The sequence below is a fragment of the Pyxicephalus adspersus genome, chromosome Z (assembly GCF_032062135.1).
Source record: "Pyxicephalus adspersus chromosome Z, UCB_Pads_2.0, whole genome shotgun sequence".
Taxonomy (NCBI): Eukaryota; Metazoa; Chordata; class Amphibia; order Anura; family Pyxicephalidae; genus Pyxicephalus; species Pyxicephalus adspersus.
This window is the reverse complement of record NC_092871.1, coordinates 2,090,519-2,107,617: the sequence shown is the minus strand read 5'-3', so window position 1 is coordinate 2,107,617 and position 17,099 is coordinate 2,090,519.

Genomic DNA, 17,099 nt, shown 5'->3' with positions numbered 1-17,099 from the left:
CGTTTGTAGCCACCCTCCATCACTGAGACTACAGGTGTACCCCCCATCTGTGATACACATTGCAAGGGGTCATGGGACATGGAGTTTTACTCTAGGCAGGAAGCTGACATTGCAGCTACCCTGCAGCCAGAAATGGTGACATCCATGAGCAGTCTTCATGCAGGTTAGCAACATAAACCAACATTTTTTTTTTGTTTTATTATAATTACTTGTATATTGCACCACACTAATGTAAAATAAATATGTAAAATAAATAAAAGTTATTTCAAGAGAAACCCTAACATATATATATATATATATAACATATTGCCCTAACATATATATTGGGCCCTCAGGTCCATGTCAATCTCCAATAAAATCTATCTTCTATTTGGATGTTAATTCTTTGTAATATTCATTGTTTCTGTTACATTTCTGTAAACCTGATTTGAAACTCCCCTATAAAAGTATCATTGTATCCGCGTTGTCACCACCTGCACTCCACCTGTATCAGTGTGATTGTTTGCGTCTTTCATCTCTTTGTCTTTATTACATCGCAGAAGGTTGGTGGCTTGATTCTTGTCATCTGAAAACATTAATTGTTCTGTTTTCATGGCGGTGTTGGGGCCATACATCTTTCCTGACACTAACCGAGCCTTTTCTATCCATCATAATATGAAGCGAAAGGCGCAGCGGCGGGTCATGTGATTATACTCCTCTGAAAATAGGAGAGATATTGGAACAGAGACCTCCTCGTCCTCAGGTCGGCTTCAGGGGTTGGGGCCAAGCTGCAGCCATTACATGAGGGAAGTGTAAAAATATTATGGGGGCTGGGACAAAAATAAAATCATATAAATGGTAAAAATTCACTGTGGGAGAGGAATGTAGGAAATTCTCAAATGTAGAGAGGGAGAGAGGGGAGATTTGTAATTGTAATTGTAATTTGTAATTGGAAAACAGAGACAGAAACAGAAAGAGAGGAATTTGGAAAGTGACTGGCACACATTAAAAACTTAATGTATGATCTCCGTTTGATCTACATACAATTATGCCGTGCAAGGAGATTCCTACATGGATATTAAATGGAATAGATTAGGTATGTTATGATATTATATAGTTTTGGTAGATATAAAGTCCATTGTTTGGAGTTTGCATTGTCAGACTGTAAAATGTTTGGTGAGCCTGGAGAGACAAGAGAGATGAAAGGAGATGAAGAGAAAAGGAGAGAAGCAAAGAAAGAAAGGAGAAGAGGAGATGTTGAGAGAAAATAAGAAAAGAAATAATGGAAAGGAGAGAGAGAAAGAGAGGTAAAGAGACATAACGAGAGAGAAAATAAAGGAAGGGAGAAGGGAGAGAAAAGAGAATAGAAAAGAAGAGAGAAGTGAGGAGAAGGGAGACAAGTAAAGAGGGGAAGAGAGAAAAGAGAGTTTGGAGTTTTTATTGTCAGATTTTGTAACATGTTTGGTGAGCCTTGGATGAAGAGAGAGATGAAAGGAGATCAAGAAAATGTAATGAGAAGAGGAGATAGGGGATAACAGGAAAATGAGGAGAGGGGAGGAAAGTAAAAAAACCTGAAAAAGAAAAAATAAGTTAGGAGAAAAGAAGACTAAGAAAATGGAAGGGACAGAAAGAGAGAGATAAATAAAGAGGGAAAAAGTAGTGAGAGGAGAAGAGTGGAGAGTAATATGGAAAAAAGTAAAGAAAAGAAGATAAAAGAAGAAGAAAGATGAAAGAAGATGGGATGTAGAAAAGAGAAGATTGATAAGAAGAAGAAAAAGAAGAGAACAGAAGAATAAGGAGAGAGAGATAAAGGAGAGAGGGTAAAAACTGCCCAACTTTACAAATCTCCATGCGAATAAGCCTACACCTTAGTTTACTTTTATTTCTCCTTTATATTTGCTTTGTTAATTCCAATATGATTCTTGGTCCTGCTAATAAAAGAGAGAGAGAGATGAGAAAAAGAAGGGGTTAAAAGTAAAAAAAAAGAGGAAAATTTCTTTCTAAGCAAAGTGACAATACTGATACATATATGTTACCATGTTACACATCCAAGCAGGTACAGCGGATTCTCGTATGACAACCCTGACGTGAAATAGGCAGCAGTGGTACAGCATTACTGCCCTGTCAAGGAAAGCCATTTTGATATTAGGATAGACGGGCAACTTTGAGACTTTGCTGGTAAATGTTAAACAGAAATAAAAACTTACTATTTGCCCAAAGTTCTTCTAATTAACTTTGCACACAACATTGTCCCTTTACCTGATTAGAGAATTGCAGCACCTTCCTGCTTCATTTTCTAGGCAGCAGATCTACAGGAAAGTGAAAAGCTTCCTTGCAGAAACAAAACAGTGAAAGCGTTAACATTTCCATTCACAGGGAAGCAGTATGAAAACAAGGCCGTGTACGAGAATGAATGTGGACACAGCCCGGCTTAGAAGGAACTTTGTGTTCTGAAAATGCCAGCATTGGAAAGTCTGATTAATTTACTATGATAAACATAACTATTATTTCACAATTGAAACTGACCTTCCATTCCCAGCCAACAATCGCGTGTTATCATATGATGTAGCGCCACTCTCCCTTTCACGCTTCCATTTCTGATACTTCGCTGGCGCACAGGAAATTTGATCCTGTATGGAAATTCTCCTTGATGCGTTGTGATTTATTCGCCCAGTCATTTTTTTCCATCGAGAGGTTGAATCTGTCTTACGTGATGCCTTCTCGACTCTGCAAACACCAAACACCGACTGGCAAAAGTATTAAATCATCCTTGCAAATAAAATACGTCGCCTTGATATTAGAGCCAGAGAGAGATGAAATTTGGCATTCGGAGCTTTTCCTAATCTACCATCTATCTGTTCCCTATATCGGAAGGGACATCTCTTTCTTTACGCTTTAATCAACTCTCTGAAGAAATTAAAGGGATGATAAATCACAGAGTCCGAGGACGGCTCCGTGTTTAGATAGCCTTCATTATTTAACACGGATCAGAAAGAAATAAAAATAGCTCGTTACAGAGATGAAAGAGCTATATTTACACAATATGCTAATCAAAACTTGCACCATGCTGTCGAAGGATGCAATTGGGTCACCAAATCAGCAAAGTGGTCCCGACATCAAGTTGTGCAGCTTGCTAAGTAATACCACAATACACATGGATCCAGGGGCACCATCAGATTTCTGGGCCCCATACTGGGTACATTTGATGGGACCACCTCCCCCATGTCTAAAAGTTCCAACATTGCAAAATCAAGCCCTTTTGATTGGGGCCTGGTACAAAAGTACCCCTTGCCCCCCTTACCAATGGCAGCCTTGCAAAGATAATACCCCAACAATGCCTTTTCTTTGTCTCTCTCCAGAAGCACAAGCCCATCTTTGCTATCATTCACCATCATGTACTTCTGAGACTGCAGCACATTGATGATATCATCTGTCCATGAGAGAAACTGAGAGAGGCTGGATCTTCCAATACTTAAGCAATTAAAAGAAAGCAGGCCTAAAGCAAAAATATAGGCAATAGGCCGCATGACAGGGGAAGTGGAAGAAGACTGAGGGCTGGGGTGAAAAGTTTTGTTATTAAATATACTTGTGTTAATAAAGGGGCTGCTATGGCCAATTTTTTCCAACGAAGATAGTGTATGTGTTATTTGTGGTAAGTACGTTGGTGGGTTGATTGGTTAAGCAGCGAAGGCTTCCTATACTGTACCCATGTCAAGCTATGGCTGCCAACCCTTAGTAAAAAATATAGCAAAGAGGAGAAAAAAAGCAAAAGGGCATTTTATAGGCAAGTTATATTTTTAAGAGCTAAATCTTTACACAGCAAACATGAAATATACTAATAACAATGGTGGTACAATTATGAGAAATTTCAAGTCTCGGCCCCAGGACAGTGTTTAAGGTGCTTTCATGGGACTCAGTTCTCAAAGTTCTCCATATTATTATAGGTTTTGTTTTGGATGCCAATACAGTTTTATTTCTACCATAGAGGACTGCTCAGAAAAAATTCAGAGGAGCACTCAGGATAGGCGTCGGCATAGTAGCAGGCAACGGAGCGCTCTGAATTTTTTATAGAGTAATCCTCTATGGTAGGAATAAAACTGTGTTGGCACCAAATGAGCACCAAGATAAATAATATTTATATCTTTTATGGGTCACAACTTAGAGCTCTCTCTAGACCAGGCATAGGCAAACTACGGCCCCCGGGCCATATATAGGCTTTTTGATCTGGCCCGTTGAACTCTCTCTACTTCAGCAGCTCCGCTGAAGTATATCTGCGGTCCGCGGCTCTGGCTGATGCCCCCGTAGTGGGTCAGGAGAAAGACCCCGCTAGGGGCCCGCACCAGTCGGAGCCACGGACCATGTCCCCTGTACAAATCCCGGGCTCAGGGAAGTGGGCGGAACAACCTGCCCACTCTCCCATCTCAGGCTCAGATCTGTGATGGGAGAGTGGGCGGGGTTATGCCATCATGACATCACTCTCCCATCGGCTCCTCTGCCAAATTTTAGAACAGATTGTGGCCCCTGAGTGAAAAAGTTTGGCCACCCCTGCTCTAGACAGCCTTTTTTACTCCTGACATCTCTGCTACCATCCATCTACTTCTTATGATTAGTTCCTTGTAACCTAGGTCCTTGTTGTTCAATAGATCTCAATTTGCCCTGAAGAAGCCCAATAGGGCAAAATGTGTCAGAATCTAAGACTTATTCCCCCTCTACAAGAGTTCACTAGCACGGTTTTCCCTTATTGGTATATGGATTATCCTAAGGTCGAGACTTACATTTTTTTATATTTGTACCATTATTGTTATTAGTATATTTCATGTTTGGTTAGATTTTCCCCTTAAATATATAATTTGCCTAAAAAAACACTTCTTTTCTTTTTTCTCCTCTTTGCTATATCATTTCAGTCTAGCATAAGTCTCTGAACTATAGATGAAGGCTGTTTTATAATAAAAGATGGAGCTTTTCTGAAAAGGTATGCCATTGCTGTACATTGTGATACCTCTGTGATTAATATGGGGCAACCCTAGGTCCCAGTTTCGAATCTCGGCCGGGGCAAATTCTTCATGTTGTTTGCATGGGTTTCCTCCTACTTTCCAAAAAAAAATGAAAATCTTAAACTGTAATAAAGTCATATGACTATGATAGTGGAAAAGCTAGTGGACATGACTATGGATTTTGTAAAGCGCTGTGTAATAATATACAACATAATAATAATATTAATTTATTTACTAATAAAATTTCTGAAATCTTTAAACTGAAAATTGAGAGACTGGAAACAAATACAAATTATTAGTTGCAGAGGGATTTGGGTTTAGGCTGCTCCCAGTCCAAAAGTTCAGCAAACTTTTTAAACTTCAAGCTGAGAGATTTGCAGACAAGTTGCGCTCTCCCCAACCATCCCATGTTCAATGGCAATCTACTTTTCCTGTCGATAGCATCATTTGACGCTTTCAGCTATTCACTCTTCATTAGAAATCAATTATTTTGCTTCGAACTGTCAAGCGTATCAAATCCTGCGCAGAATATATGTTCAGCTTGGGGTTTTAATTCTCTCGCCCCATTCCCGAGAAGATCTTATCCACATTTGTATTGTAAATGAGGCCGGGGTATCACGCGGCTGTTTCATTCCGCTGGATATAAATGCTAGTGCATGTGTTTTAAAGATTGCGTTTGTGTTTTACGGCTTTTGAAAATTATAGAAAGCAGCATGAGGCATTGCTCGTTTCAATTTCCAGCTGTTGATCCGACTGAATTGTGGCTTTTGGAATGCTTTTTGCATACTTTATTTGAAAATAAAATATGCCACTCTTGTGAGCAGCGGGATGCGGGGGAATTTAGCTTACAATGAGACTTTTTTGTTTCTTTAAACCTCACGGAAAGCAAAACACAGACCTGCTTTATTATGCTTTGTCCTTGGCAGGCCACCGACTTCACTTAAAGCTATACTCCGGTCAGTTTATAAAACATCCCTGTTTGGTTCTAATACGTAGCTGAGGACCCCAAATCCTTCTTCTCATTTGCCTCTGATTGTTCATGAACTCTCAAACATTGGTTGAAAATCTTTAAAATTATACTACCAATGTCCCCATGAGCTCATTCTGCTCATTCCCCTGGGAAGGAGGACATCTGGTTGGCTTCCAGGCTTCCAGATTGAACACATCCTTTTAGGAGGACCAGATGTGAAGCTCTGTCCCTCAAAACTGGAATTCACCCGCTTGTTGAAGGGAGGCATATGCCCTGGTATGGTACAGGAAGGTAGGCACATGTTAAGCCCCCCCCCTTTACGGGTCCCCTGGACCTGCATACTTCATTAGGGATACATTTGGAGAAGTCACATGTTGAGAAGGCTAATAATATGCAGCTTTCACAGAAATTGCAGAGCATTGGAAGGGGATGAGAAATGAACGAGTACTGTATACATAGTTCCATTCTGTATTATGGAGGAGAGAGGGATTAGGACAAGTTAGTGTCACCTCTCCTTCACAGGAATGCACAGTGGTTGATCTCAATCAGTTGCTTTATACATGTATTGGGTGGCAATCATCTGATTTGTGTATAAAGCTTAAAGTGGAACTAAACCGAAAAAAAAAAAAATACTTACCTTTTCCTCCCATAGAGCCCCTGATTCCTCCAGTGCTGTCCTCATTTGGGTTCTGCTCCGTCCTGTAATCCAACCTCGTCCCGAGCACCGCCATCTTCTCCAGTCTCGTAACGCTCAGGCGCGAGATCGAATGATGTAACCTGCTGTAAATGGGAAAAACAGTGCCGATCTCACTGTGCATGTGCAAGATCTTCATTTTTTTTAACAATTAAGGCTTACATTTTTTTTTTTAATAAAGGGGTTTAAAAGAATTATTTTTTACTTTACATTAAAGAGTTGTCTACCCTCTTAAGTAAAATAAAAATTTTGGTGATAGGTCAGCTTTAAAAAAAATGTATCAATACTTTCCTTTACTTAAGAACAATACTCAATCCACATACAAATCACACCCAGCAAATATTATGCTGTCTCCCTCTTCTTTCCATTGGCTTGACATGCTTTGTAAGGCCAGCATGTCTTCTAGGTTTTTCATGATGTCTCAGAATTTTCCCCTACACAGGCACAAGGTCAGGTGATGTGCCTTCCCCCAATTGTATTTGGAGCTGACCGCTCCGCTCCCCTGATTGCTCTTGCAACCCTACCAGAACTGTAACATGTGTTCTTGGATAGAGAGGCGTCCCGTGGCTGTGCTCATCAATTTATGCAGCCATGGGAATCATCCTGTGGTGATTCCCACGGCTGTATTCATTCATGAGCACAGCCGTGGGACTCTTCCTGTCAGTGTGGGATCCCCAGGAACTAGAGGTTAAATGAGGACAAGGCTCCCCATTCACCACCTCTAGTGCTCTCAGATTGGCTGAGGAAAGGTAACCCTGATGACAGCTCAAGCACAGCTGCTGTACTCCTCCTGTCAGTGTGGGTCCCGTGGCTGTGCTCATGAATTAAAGCAGCAGTGGGAATCATCCTGTAATTTCCTCGAACTGCTGATGGTTACGCGAAATCAGTTTGCCGAAATTTTGCAGACCCATCGGAAGTTCAAGGAAATCTTTGCGAGACTGGCAGAGGCCTCCTCGCTCATCCCTAGTGGAGACGGAAGAAGAGCAATCCTGTTATGAAAAAAAATAAATAATAATAAAACAAAAAAGCACACACAGGTTTTTGGGATACCTTCTCTTCTACATACAGTTGAAAATGGGATGATAGGTCGGCTTTAGGTGCGGAGTGACCTAGAAAAGTTGGAAAAGTTTTGATATCTTCAAGCAGAGTTTAGCAGCCAAGGTGGTATAATGAAAATGAGTATTTATCATCTTTATAAAGATATGGCTGGATTTAAAGTCTTCATTATAACCAACAGATTTTTATTACACCAAATCAACCACATTTTCTATTGGCACCAAATAATTTAATTAAAAATGAAAACCTTTGCTGTAATCTCCAGAGTTTCCTTGAAACAGTCCATGAAATTAAACATGTTTTGTTTGTTTTGATATTTTCACACACTGGATTTTCTCCCCAAGAGCAAAGAACCTGCAATGGGTTTGTTAAGAATCTCCTCTACTGCCTCTAACAAACTTCCGAGCAAAAGATGTCCCCAGATCATTGAACCGCCAACAAAAAGAAGATGGCTGGATTAATAGGCCCTGATTCATGTTCATCAGTGAAGCTGGGTGATCCAGCAAACCTGGAATAAATTTCCTAAAAGTCATTAGCTATTTCTTAGCAAAATTCTTTTCAAATTCTTTTCAATTCTGGAACAGATCTATTCCAGGTTTGTTGGATCACCCAGCTTCACTGATGGTAGAGAGTCCTCTCCAGCCTTGGAGAGCTTTTATTAATCAGGGCCATAAACTCAGCAATTCCTGGATGAGATCACAGAGCGTCATAGAACTACAAGATCTGAAAATCTTAGCAGATGCACAGCAGAATTACATTTACTTTAGCTGAAAGAAACGAGCTCTTTGGAACACTTAGAGAAGACAGTTGTACGTTAATCCTATTACTGAAGAATATCGGTTTAGAGGAGTTTTTATTTATTTTTTATTTTTTTAATGCTCTCAATTTTGACCTTTCTTTGCCAGAAAATACTGACAGCTTGTCAATGGCTTCTTATTTGATAACTTCCATCTCCAGCTGAACTTTGAGAATCCTAAATTAGATTATTTGTCAAGGTTATTGTAGAGGGGACAGTATCTGAAAAATAGATCGGCAAATTGAAGAATATCAAGAAGTGGCATAAGGAATGTAATATATTAAAAGATAAAAGAAAGAAATATTAGAAGAGGGGAGCTATAAGTAAAGCTGTATGAGAGTAGAATGGCATCACAGGGCTTTACTTTCTGTTCCTTTCTGTCTGACTCTGGAGATCTTCAGATCTGAAGGTACCCAGCAGAATCACAGTGAAGTCAGATTGTGCCGTGTATGGCGAGTGTCAGGGGGCGATCAGATACCGAACATCTATCAGCACCGTTAAGGGCCAGTTTAGTTAAAAGTTTGAGAATTTTTTTTTTTTTTTACTTTTTGCCTTTTTTTTTAATATAAAACATCAAGTTTGACAGCTTTATCAAGCTACAGAGCTGCCCTGGGGAATTCTTTCACTTTCACTCTTTACCATTAAATGACCTTGGGGATAATAGCCAGCAGATGATGAGTTTGAAAAGTTTGCCATTTTTTTACCAAACTGAGTCCCTGAGCCACTGTGGAGCAAAGGAAACTTTTCACAAGTTGGTGTTATTTTATTTGCTTATGATACATCTTGCAAATCACATCTTTAATGTACGTAGTGTACGTGTTATTCACATGTCTGAATGAACATGAACCAAGATCAGGGCTATATTGGAAGTCTTGTTGTAGTTGAAAAAACCTGCACAGAAGAGCAACATTTACCACACAACACACCCAATCTTGAGGAAGATGGGCTATAGCTTCATGTGACCACACCTGGGGTCACTCCTGGCAGCAAAAATGGGCTCCTGAGGCTAAAATGTGCACAGGTGAACCAAAATTGGTCAGGACTCCACAAGATGAATGGCAAATGTTCAATGTGTAGCTAACATGTGAAATTACCAATTTTGCCAAAATTTTCATGTGGACAATATAAAGTTGCATATGCAGGGCTGCCTTCAGAAATGTCTTGGCCCCAGGCTAGATAAACTTCCTGGACCTCACTTCTCCATCTCAGGTTTTATCAAGTCGTCCTCTTTTGATCAAGGCCCAATACCTAATGGCAGCTCCGGGCACATGTTGGGAGTTGTTCCCTTTTCAACCTTTGCAAGCAAATCAGCTAAAGCTCTGATAAAGACAAAATATATTCTCCAGACAAAATAGACAACAAAAGAAAAAAAGTCTCAGGAGAGATAGTAGTGTAATATTTTACATAAAGATGGAAAATGAATGGGATTCAAGCAATATTGAATGCCAATAGCCACATGATGGAGGTTGAATAAGCCCCTATTTGGAATTAGGAAACAAAAGAAATTGGGAGTGGAGAATTTTTCTGTCTCCATGTCGAATCCGGTAGGTGGTTGCACTCTATGCCAGGAAGATCTTTTCTTCAATTGCTGCAACAAGCTCAGTCTTGTAAAAGACATGGTGACTCTTCTCCTTTCCTACTTGGGCGCCTTTGCTATCCATGGCATTGCATTCTTTTTTGGAAACTTGTATGAAACTTCTGGAAAAAATACAACCTAACAGCACCAGCTACAAATACCTGAATAAGATTTCAACATTTCTCATTTGTTTTATTGATATCCAGAAGTCACTATGGAGTAGTTAAATACTGCTAGCAGTAAGGTTAAAATATAGCCAGTGCAAATTTTGTAAAAAGGCTGCCTCAGCCAACAGGGCCCCCCAGATCCTCTGCAGATGTCAGATTTGCAAAATTATTATTCGCACAACCATGCTGACAGAGGGACCAGGCAATACAGCCACGTACAGGGCCACTCATTATGGTGATTTGCTGCTGATCTATTACACTGAAGACCACAAGTAAAACATCTGGACAGGTAGAATGAATTGAAAGTTTTGAGTCATCCTACCTATTCAGATTTCATGCGTGTAGTTGTGTGTCTGTGTCAGTCATTGAGTGGGATCATGATGTTGTTTGCAGGCAGACGGTGCTTGGAGGTTGCCGTGGCATGGAGCAAGGCATTGGTGAAGACAGGCATTGGGTTGGGCAGGGTGTAAGGGCAGAGCATGGGCAGCAAAGGGGGCCCAGGGACCCACTTCTAACTACATCTGCCACTGTCATCCAGTATCATAGAAATAACAAAAGGAAGAGAACCTTACACATCACATATTGGGGGCATAAAGGAAGTGGTGAGGGCCATAGCTGGACTTAAAGTCCACATTTACTCTTGATTATCCTGTTTCCTATAATTATTATTTTAATAATAATAAAATAATTATTATTTTCACTTTGCCAGCAACTTCTTTAAACTTTTTTGTCACTTTCTGTGTGGATCTAGCAATCTCCAGACAGTTTATTATATATTTTTTTTCACCTTCCAAATGAAATAATGAAATATGGATGAAATATGAAACAGTAAGCAATTCCTGCAGAGGGATGATGTGAAGCATCTCATCTCGTTAGCCGTCGTGGTTTTGAGTCTTATTTCCCAATCTCAGATTTGTTGCACTGAATCTCAAACCTCTGGCAACCCAGAGGGATAAGAGAACGCAGAAAGGGAGTTTCAAGGGATAAGAGGACAAGCTGTGTACGCCATCACTGCAAACAAGTTAATCCCACCTTACCATTTCCATCAGCGGCTGGGGTGATCCGAGGTCATATTGTGAAGAAATGCGGCGGACTTAACTTTCTGAAGGTGTGAAATTCTATTTACTGGATAAATGTATCTATTCATTTTGCTAGATATATATATATAATTATATAAATATATATAGCAAAATGAATATATACATTTATCCAGTATTATATTTATCAAGTATATATATATTTTAGATTTTAAAGACGCACCTTCTACTATTATTTTGACTTATCTTTATATTGACTTTTCAAGATATATATATATCTTGTTGCCAACTAGTGAACCACAGGCCTATTTTGGGGTTAGTTCCATTTGTTCTAGCTCGCACATCATCTATTAGCTGTCCATCTATCCCCTACAGATTAACACCAGGAAGCTAAAGGATGAAGCTAAGATCTGAATCTGCCCAGTAAATATTCTTGACTACCAAATTTTCATAATTTGTCCCTTAGTGGCACAGAAGAATATTGTAGAATATTTACTTTGTATCTAAACCCCAAAACATAAAATGTAATGCATTACAGACTACCAGTCTTTAGATGAGATCAATGCATTAGTTTTCTTTTAATTTTTTATTTGACCCATTTTTCATCAAATGCAACCAGTAATTTTTTTAAATTCGGTCTCGCTGTGAATTGGGCAGTTCTCGCTTACCAAACATCTAGGCGAGAGCGGCCTTTGTAAATTCGGCGGTCGAGACACAGCCGCGTTCATTCATAAACGCAAGCTGCATGACTCGGGACTCTAAGGAGTATTGCAGCTGCATTTATGAATGGAGCCGTGTGAATCCTCCTCTCAGTGAGAGATCCCTGGGAACTACAGGTCAGAATGACGGCTTGCCCTCATTCTGACCTTTAGGGCCCGGGGATCGTTTACTGACAGGAGGATTCCCACAGCTGTATTGATGAATGCAGCCATGATACTCCTCTTATAGTGATTTCTGATGGTTTCGTCCCATCAGAAGTTCGAGGAAATTTGCCAGAGGCATTTTTGCTCATCCCTAACCAGCACAATGACATTTTTGTTCTCGGTAGGTAAACCTTTTAAATAAGGCAAACAAGTGAAGGTTTCTTTTAACCTTTTTGTAACATTTGAAGTGGAAATCACTCCCTTTTTTATTTACCGCCGCTGCGGTAAAGGCTGAATGGAAGCCCGCAGCCTCCTGGGAAACAAATGTCAGGTTGTGAGCAAAAAAAAAGTGCAGATGGCACACATGTGGAATATCCAGTGGTCCGTCCTTAAAAACAAGGTACCCCAAACAGAGCATGTTCTACTGCACACAATTGAAAGTTGGGATGCCAATTGGAAACCAGGCCTTTACAACATTATCTGTACTCAACCTTACAAATGGGCCCAGATTCTTACAGATACACCCCAAAATCCTATGGAAAGCCTTACTGGAAGAGTGGTGGCTGTTAAACACACAAAGGGGACTGCTAATTGTGTGTTTACATCTATAGTTTTGGAATGGAATACCCAGCAGCTCATATAGGTGTGATGGGCATATAGTATTAATTCAGTATGTTGGTTTTCCTAGCATCAGGTCCACAAGTTTCATTAAAAAAAAAAAGCCCAATGTGTTTCTTACTCCAAAGTAAAGTTCTTAACTTTACATTCTCCTTGCTGGCTTGTACTTTATAACATCAATTTTATTAGTTACTTTTTCTACTTCACCCAATTTACCTCCAGTTTCCCCATGGGCTCCGATATAAATAGACCATCTTCTGCCACAATATAGTTTAAATTTATAAAATTCTTGTAATTTTCATCTCAGTGCCTTTTTAAATTTGGTTTGCACTCTGTGATTTCACAGACGGTCTAGACATGTCCTTGGGGTATGTTGTCGGATTCTCTGATTGGTTTTATGATAGGAAAGAACATCACAGTTTTTTTTATTTTCTTAGTACCATTTATGCTATTTTTTATATATACCCAACGCCCGTAAATATTTTAGACAGCACAGGTTTAGACACTTTGACCTGCAAGTTTCTGGTTTATATGAATAAGTCACTCTGTGTTTTTTTAGGATCTTATTAAGTTTAATCATGCTGACTTTTCATTTTGATTTCTTGAACGCAAATTTCTCATTTAAAAACTAAAAGGTTAAAATATGCTTTATTTGCACTTTATATGCAATGCCAAATGTTTGATAATTGCCTAACAGAAGAAATAGGAAAGCCAAGAGTTATGTCGGTAACAGTTGACTTTGAAGTAGTTATTCAGAACTGATTGAATTTAGTTTGTTAAAGCACTGCATATCATAAAGATACAATAATTACAATTGTTTTACATACTGCTGCAAAACAGGAACCAAATAAAAAACTCCTAAAAAAAGGAGGAGGAACGGGCGCTATTCCTTCTCCCACTTACAGCAAACACCAATGGTAGAACATTACCATTCCTCCTCCCCCTGCCACCAACCATAGGTCCCTATTCTTCCCAATGACACAAAGGATGGGGAACTTTTTCTTCCCTGGCTCCATCATTTAATTTTTTTTCTACCACTTCTCATTGACTTCAGGTTTGGGGAACAATTACTCCTAATGACACCAGTCATGGGGCACAATTACTCTCAAAAATACCTTTCCTAAAGAAACCAAAATTTACAACACTTCCTACCATTGATATCAATGATGATGATCAATGCATTATGGGGCACTATTTTTCACACTCATACCAACAACGGGGCACTATACCAGCCATTTTCTCCAACAACAATGCATTATTTGTACCAATTACACAATTGATGAAGCACTGTTCCTCCTACCGATACCAGGGTTGGGTACAATTACTCCCAGTGACACCAATGATGGGGAATGATTCCTCCCAATAACAATAACAATGGAATACTGTTTTTCCCACTGACATCAAAAAAAGTATGTTAGGAAATTCTCATCTGTCCGGCGACTCTGCGTTGTGCCATCGCAGTATGAAACACTGTTTATTCTGTCCAGCAATGTCATTTGCAGCACTCAGGAAAAGTAAGATAGCAGCAGCCCCTGCTTCCCTTTAGCCGTGCAGACTGATGGATGTATCTCCAGCACCATTCTGTGAGTCTGTGCACAGCTAAAGGGAATTTCAGAGGCAATTAGTTCCTGACTCAGTCCTGCACTGCCATTGGCTGATGGGACTTTATAGCCTCTTCGCTCTTAGTAACCAGTACCTGTTGTAGCGTATAGCTGGTCTAATCTGTGCTGAAGTGTGTTTTCATCTGATTTATTGTTGCTGACCTTGCCTGTTCCTCACAACCCTCTTGAACTCAGCCTGGACCGACCTTTGCCTGTGACCCCGACTCTGCTTCTGCCCTTTCCTTTGTACTTCGTTTGGTGAACGGATATTCTGTGTATGACCTCTGCTCTGTATTCTGGACATTGCTCTGTTGGAACCCTGGTACTGCTGTATCTGTGGCCTCTTGGCTTGCTGCCAGCCTATCCCCAGACACCATCCCTTGCGCAGTAAGTTCTGGGGGCAACCGTGTGCTGGCAGTCTCCCGAGGCTGAGCAGGGGCTGCTATAGGTGAAGACTGCAGGGTTAGATTGGGGGACTGGTGTCTGGTGAGGACTGCTGGTGACCAGGGCCTTACACAGGAGTACTATTCCTACCTCTGACACCATCAATGGGTCTTTATTTTGTGCAATGTCATTAAAGAATCCATCCTGACAGCACCCTTCTTCTCACTGACACCAACGATGTGGCACTGATCCCAGCACTTTTTCCAACAATGAAGCACCAGTGTCATCATTGATGTGGCAGTATTCCTCCTATTGACACCAAGATTGGAGCACAATTACTCCCATTGACATTAACCATCCTATTGACACCATTGTCAGGACACTATTCAGTTCATTGACATGATTAGGAACCATTGGCATAAAGTCATTTTGTACCTACTGTGAACTCCAACCCAGGAAAATATTTTACTCTCAACAACCTCCAAGGTCCAGTAACTTATTTAAAGTAGGTTCGTTCACCACTGATGACCACAGCCTGTCTCCCCCACAGATTGGAAAGCTTAGAAAGTTTGAGGATCCTTGCTCTTGTGGTTAGCACTATGGAGCTAACACAATCTTGCAACATTGATTGTACATCCAAGTCTGTGCATCCTTCAGAATTCCCCAATAAATCTCGGCTTGCTGACTGTTTACGTGGCCTAATGTCATACAATTGATGAAACATGTGGCGTCCCTCATTATTCTCCGTCCCATAAAAGCACAATAGATTTTTAAGACATATCACACTACTTATTCCAAATTCTTTTTGTAGTCTTTACAATGGTAATTAGTGTGTAGCTGTCTCAGCAGCCTTCTCCATGTCCTTTGTAGAAAGATCTTTTCATTGTTCATCCATATTGTTTTGAGACGCTCACTTTGATATCAATAGAGACACTAGCTTTGTAAATATGAAAATATATTAACATTAGAATCTTCAAAAGGAAAATGAGCCTTTGATGTTGCTTTATAACAAGTCTTTGATAACCTTCAATATTTATTTTATTTTCATACCCTGGTGTGTTTAAAGACAAAAAAAATGTTAATTTTTATTACGGGAATACTGCGACAGTAAATGGAAATCACAAGATTAATTGCTGCATTCATCTTTTAATTGGTCAACAAAGACCAAATCTCTCGAGAGCGAGTTACAAGGGTCTATTTTTTTTTGTGAACTGCAATTGCAAGTTGCAAATGTTTTTAAACTGAAATAAAAAAAAATTAAGGTAGCTGCTAAATTATGAATTAGCCAGCTTATCCCTGGTATTTTAGAGATCTGGGTTACCACTGGATGAAGTCTTAACTCAGCTCCCCTTAATTGATTGGGCTGGGTTGATGGGAAGAAAATTGCATCGCACATGCAATCATCTGCATTGTGCAATCATCTGCATCGTCCAATCATCAACTCAGAAGAATGGAAACCTTCTTGGTCAGAATAGATTGCAATGATATCAATTTCTCTAAATGTCAGTAAATATTTAGCCAACAGCCCTGGTTAAAGGAAATCTAAACCCTAACAAGATGACATTTAGTTTTCATTGTGTAATAAACAATTGCCAATAGCATTTTTTTTATAAAACACTGCATTTGCCATTATAATCTTTGTTACATCGCAGTGCTACTGATCTTTGGCAACCTCTTTACTGTCTACATTCACTCTAAGGATGCCTGCATTGCATTTCTCTGCTCAAGTTCCCCAATAATGATGATGGAGAGTAAGGTTGGAAGGTTAGGGGGCATTTTCGTGTCATGTGAGTCCAGGGAAGCTGAAGAGAAGGGTTCTGAAGGCCCTGCAGAGACATTATCACTTTGCCCCGCAGGGAAAAGGTGGCAATGTCTCTTTCGGCTGCTTGTTCCTTATTTTCATACTTCATAAATTGCTGTTTCAATACAAACTGTGGCTTTGCCCTCTGCATCAAAGCAGTTGTATGGTCTATGTCAACGGACTTTTGTCTACTTCAGAGCTAATTCTCTATATATACAAGCAGGTATGTCTGCTGGAGTCTATAAGATTGCAACTGTTGCCCCTCCTTCTTCTTCTGTAAATGAGGAACACCTTCGTGTGACTCTGTATATGCTATATCAAGCTTTAAAGTGGAACTGAGCCCTTAGGTAATTACCTATCTGTGCTCCTTCGCTGGGTACTGCCATCTTTCTTTCCTCTTCGGCCCGGTGTTACGCTGGGAGAGTTAGAACCTCTATGGGGTGCTACAGCTTGCACCAAGGTGGTGTGAGCCCTGGGAAGGACCAAGGCGGAGAATTTAAGCAGCAGCCCGGTCTTCTCCAGAGCCTGTAGTGGTGAGGATGTTGCGCTGCTGGCTGCTGCCA